This window comes from Vicia villosa, linkage group LG7, assembly GCF_029867415.1.
Source record: "Vicia villosa cultivar HV-30 ecotype Madison, WI linkage group LG7, Vvil1.0, whole genome shotgun sequence".
In the NCBI taxonomy this organism is placed as follows: Eukaryota; Viridiplantae; Streptophyta; class Magnoliopsida; order Fabales; family Fabaceae; genus Vicia; species Vicia villosa.
In genome coordinates, this window is record NC_081186.1 from 71173727 (window position 1) to 71179726 (window position 6000).

The window sequence follows — 6000 nt, forward strand, 5'->3', positions numbered from 1 at the left end:
CTGTGGTCATTTTCGTAACTAACAAATTAACCATCAACTTTAAATTTGGACTAATGAGAGAATGACAAATGGTACATTATATCAAAGAAACTAACAAGTGTCACTTTGTCTGTGGCCACATTTGTTATTTCAAAATCACTCATCTCTTCTTCCTCCTCATTCTGTTCTCTCTCTCATCTTCTCTTCTATCTCCTTTTACATAAAACCCTAAAACCCTTGAAATCTCTATAACTATTTCTCTGTAAGACGCCGTCACATAAATGAAGGTGATTTTCGCATACGTGCTCGCCATTCTCGTAGGCAACAACACCCCCTCTGCCAAAACCATCAAGGACATCTTTGATTCCGGTAAGTGCCAGACTGAACTCATTCAAACAACTTTTACTAAAAATCATTACACTCTCTGCTTCACTCAATGTTGTTTGTAAGATCAGTTACAGATTTGTTTTCATGTTCACTTTTTTAGTTTTCTTCATCTTTTTGGTGTGAAGATTTTGCTTACTCGGTCAGATTCAATTTTTTTGGTGTGAAGATGTTAATGTTCATGTTCATTTCCTTCTTTCAGATCTAGCGGTAAGTGTGGCTTTAAATATCTAATGTTTTAGTAACTTTGAAAATTGATACAATGCTTTGCAAATGATACACCCGAAAACGAAAAGAGGTCGTTGAAATCCAGTGCTTTGCAAATGATATCAAGCACATCCCATGGAAGTTGAGCAAGTTGACCATTATCTTTTGTATCAAATCAATAGCAATGTTAGGAGATGTATTTCTAAACAATACGTTAGAAAAGGAAAATAAATAGATAAATAAATCAGTACTAACCGGTGGTCTTGATACGATATTGAGATGACATGAATGTGTTGAATTCAATAGTTTAATAACTTGTACAAAATCACCATATATTGAACGGTAGTACCTAAAGGTTGCTTTTGTGATTCAGAGGAACAAACATATTTATACCTAGGTTAGAGAAGAATGGATTGGGCCGCACTTTTCATTTCAGATATAAGGATATAAATATGCCATATGTTACCATTATTCCTATACCCCAATATTTATCAAAATATTTCAATTATACCTATTTTTTTATTTATTATTAATTATTTTAAAATTGAAAATTTTTGTACCCCTATATTAATTTATCGGAACACTTGAGAAAAAAGCTTTGATAGTTAAATATTGAAGGAGTTTCGCTAATTTTTGTACCCCAATAGTTAAATATTTGAGAAAAGGGGTGATGCAGTGAGAGTGTAAAATATTTTTACACTGTCAACCAATCACCACCCATGTATCTAATTAAACCACTTTTTTATTTAAAAAAAAATTAATGACATGGAACATTTATGATTTTCTATTGGATGACAGTGTAAAACTATTTTACACTGTCAGTGCACTACCTTTTAACTCTAAATATTTTTTAATATACCAGAATATTTGACAAAAGAGTTTCGCTAATTTTTTTTAATTATTTTTTATGTACTGAAATACTTGAAAAAATGTTTTAGTAATCAAATTTTAATTTGCAAACAAATTAATGTGTTCCGGCTATTTTCAAACCATTCACCGGACAATTTTATTAAAGTGTTCCGGAGATTTAATTTTTTTTCAAAATTTTAGACTTTAGGGCTAAAGTGGTATATTTTGTAAAACAAAACATGTCGGAGTGTATATTTTGTAAAATAAAGCGTGTCGGAGTGTAGACAATCACTTTAGGCAACAATTTTTTTGTTGCCTAAAGTTGTTTTTTTTAATGTTACCTGAATATCATAATTAAAGTCTTCCGAAAATGTATGAATTATTATTTATTTTTTCAAAAAGGTAATTTTGTTTTCCAAACATCAATTACTTATTTAAGGATATTTTAGTCAAATTGGTTGAATGGTAGGATAGGAGAATAATTGTTGGGGGTATGGAAGAATAATTGTTGGGATATAAGTAGTCGTTTGGGATGCACTGAACTCAAAGTGCTAAAAACTAAAATCAAGATGGGCATCAAAGTTGTTGCCAAGAAGCACTTAATTCCGATTGTTGTTGTTCATATTCCGTGCTAAGATAGTTGTTAGAAGAAGCAGCTGGACATATATGAATCATAGTTGCCACCAGATTCAGAATAGAAATTATGTCATGTTCCTAGCCACCTTCCTCAGCGAGTTGTGCCAATAAGCATACAAGAATTCTAGCCTCATTGTTGTCTTCAATGGGTGCTAACTCTGCAAGTGTCTGTGCATTTACAGTTTGGTCACTTTTTCCAAAACCATGGCATCCCCTTCTAAATTATAGTTTCTGCAGAATTTCAAAATCTGATGACACAGTGATCTAGTTATATTTGTTAGAGAATAAAATTAATCTTATTTATCCTTTTTTAATGTTATATATTCAAATAAACTCAGTCAATGTTATTCCTTATTTTATGTTGAATATGTGGCATGTAAGTTATGTTAGTGGCTTTACGGATAGATTTTAGCAAATCTCTGAAACCCTCATATTTATTGTGTATAAGTAGGAAACCTGAATTAATAAAACACACAGCTTCTACAATATATTCTCAACCTATAATATTCTCTTGTTTAAACAACCACTTCAATGATACTTAGTGAATTCTTGCAGAAAGAAAATCCCACTTGCCATTATTTAAGCTAACACAAAATTCTATATATAGATTGTTGAATAGTAAATAATAGTATTTTGTATTGTGTCTCCACTGACTATGAAATTCTGGTATCAGATATGTGATGTCGAATACGATTTCACAACACAAATATATGTTGATGAAATTAATGGAGCAAGATGGTAGCAAAACTAAAATAGTGCAGAAAGATAAAGAACACAAGGAATTGTTTACCCAGTTCGAAACAATCTTCCTACTCTGGGGGCTACCAAGCCAGGGATGAAATCAATATACGATAGTATCAATTCGAAGCTAAACTCCCCCGTTTACAATCTCTCACCTAATCACTACCCTTCCTATGACTTCTATCTAAGACTCACTTAGGTATAAAACCCTCCTCAAATCCCCACAGCCACAACCCGTGACAAACAACACAAACAATAAACTTTAGAAGACACTCTTCCAAAACACACAATTCTCAATGCTCAAAAGCTTATGAGAACAGCATTACTCTCCTTGCTTAACAACTTCAGAGATTAAACAACATTCAACACCTACAGGTTTGTGAATGCACACATATGGAACTTACAACACAACACACAATACGGATTCCTAGAACCCTAAAAATACAAATATCAGTTCCACTTAAAACTAGGTATAGGCCAATCTATTTATAGAATTAGTATTTGTAACACCCTTCTAAACCCCGCGGAGATTAATAATTAAATCAGAGTACATGCAAACAAGGGTGCCACAATTGATAATAAAATAAACATTATTTGTCACTGTCATGCATTTACTAGGGAATAATCCTTCATAACTCATCAACCTCATGTTTACACAGCGGAATAAATTATCAAAATAGTATTTCATCATCAAGACCACCAATCCTCAAAATTAACTCAAATAAAACAGAGTTATTAAATTAATTTTAAAACATAACGTTCCCCAGTGTTACATCTATCAGAGCATGACACCTGACGCTAACTAACAAAGACTCATGAGCTAATCCTCACCAAGTCGAAGCCGCTATCCTCAATCTGAAAAATATAGTGTAAGGGTGAGTCTCATCGCAATTAACAAATATTATTGCGTCATAAATAATAACACACCATAGTTATGTTAATCACCCAATTGTATTATATTCAGACAATTCCACAAATACACAACCAACACATCATCACTTCATAACACTCAAACACATTCAATCATGTTATGAACATCATGCATATGAATGAACTGACACTATGCATGTGGTACCAGACATCATCAATGGGAATAACCCACCGACCGATCCAACATCTTCAAGATACGGCCCTGCCAGCACAAATTCCACACAATAGAAATTATGCCCTTCACTGAATCCCCCTCATCATCAGGTTCGACCCTCAACAAATGATCATGAATGAATGCAACATATATAACATACTTATACCATCATCATCATCATCATCATCATCATCATCATCATCATCATCATCATGAAGTATGTTTAAATATATATTAGCATCATTAAAATATCATCCAATTATCATCATTATACAATTCATAAATCATCACACGATTATTACTTCAAACATAACATGTATTTAACACATCTCATCATATATATGTACAATACATTATTCATTCAAGAAATAAAATCATGTCTTAAAAACAATTGAAGTTACACCTTATTCCATCATTTAAACACATAGGTTATCTCATAAGGTTCATCGTGCTCGAAACGGCACTACAAACAGGCCAACGGTTCAAAAGATACGTCATTTTCAAGTTTGAAAAATTTTCTGCACAGCAAGGTCCGCTCAGCGGACCACTAGCGACTCGTGACAGAAGTGAACTTCCTTCAGACCTTCGCTCAGCGGACCACTAGCGACCTTGGACAGAAGCTAACAAGATTGGGTCCTCCTCTTAGCGGACCCCCCCTCCGCTTAGCGGACCTACGATTTTGCATATTCTCAGGTCTGCGACAGACCCTGCGATCTTACACATTCTAAGTCCAAAATCGATTCTAAACATCATATACAACCAAATAATCATCAATTGCATCACCATACATCATTATACATCAAAACAACACATTATTAATCAATAATCTATGCAATTTCATCAATTATACCCTCCCTAAACCTAGCATATAATCCAATTGACCTAGACAATATTCCTAATCAATGTTACCGTCCAAAACACGATAAGAAATGCTAACCGGAGAGTCCCCCCTTACCTTAGCCAAATTCTTGATTATGGTCTCTTCCTCTTCCATTCCTCTTTACGTTCCTCAGCTCTTCTCTTCAACTTCCCTTCTTTTCACGTTCTAACTCTTTTTTCCTTATTTCCTTTATTTTATGAAAAAATAAAATAATTAGTAATGGGATTACTCACTTAGCCCCACACTACTAATTCTCACCACCCGGCCCAATGGCCCTTAATCCATAATTCTCCAATAATCCCAATCTCAAATACTGATATTAATTAATTAATTTAAAAATTCAATTAAATTAATAAATCAGAATTTATGGGGTGTTATAGTATTGGCTGATTGGGCCTAAAACCGCAGCGAGGAGGCTGTACAAAGTCTATTGCCAGATCTCCAAGAAAATAGGTTTTTTTAATCCAATCTTTACTAAATTGTTACCAATTATAGATATTGTAAAAATCAACAAATATCTCTGATATATCTCTAATTGAGTCGATCTTGGATACATATAAGCTAACCGAATATTTCACAATATTTTGTCGCTAACAAAGCAACTGATATAACTTGACAGATCAGCTCCAACAAACACGATGTCATACATGTGATGTTGTGACATCTTGTTCAACATGTTGAAAACAAAATAATATGGCTTTTTATTCAACATGTTTCAGCTAGGTTGGTTTTACCAAAATGCATGCTAATCTTAGAGAAACTACTGACTGTAATGCTGGAAAACGGGTGTCTTGAGCTGCAAGCCGGTTACTTTAGACTGTGTTAGTAGTAATGCTGGAAAATTAGTGTGTTGCTCTAATAATGCATATGCATCAATTATTTATCACCAAAGGGCCTACCAACAGTCTTTACCCCTCTTAAGGTAAAATTCTGTACAAACAAATGTCACAAGTGAAATCAATTTTACTGGCCTAAGTCTTATATTGTTGTTACAAAGTTTAATTATCCATTGTTGGAAATCAGATTTAAACAAAGCTTCAAAAAATAAGTGGAGGAATGTGTTATTATTCGATTAATCAGTAGCTAATGTATAGCCATTTTACAAGCAAAAGGAAATAACTAACTCTACTCTTTACATGCCTACAAAGTAGTGACACTAATAACAAACCCTATTTCTCCTAAAGAATGGGTCTTATTCAAACAGACTAATAAAACAGTAGCTTAACAACAAAACACATGT

General features: G+C 33.4%; 1 long non-coding RNA gene across 1 annotated transcript; it reads right to left on the reverse strand.

The window, feature by feature from the left end:
* Positions 1 to 506: 506 nt before the first annotated feature.
* Positions 507 to 976, reverse strand: LOC131620746 (uncharacterized). Its single transcript, XR_009289261.1, has 2 exons — positions 826 to 976; positions 507 to 732 (listed from the first exon to the last, which is right to left on the reverse strand). It is a non-coding gene; the product is annotated as an uncharacterized LOC131620746 (long non-coding RNA).
* Positions 977 to 6000: the final 5024 nt, after the last annotated feature.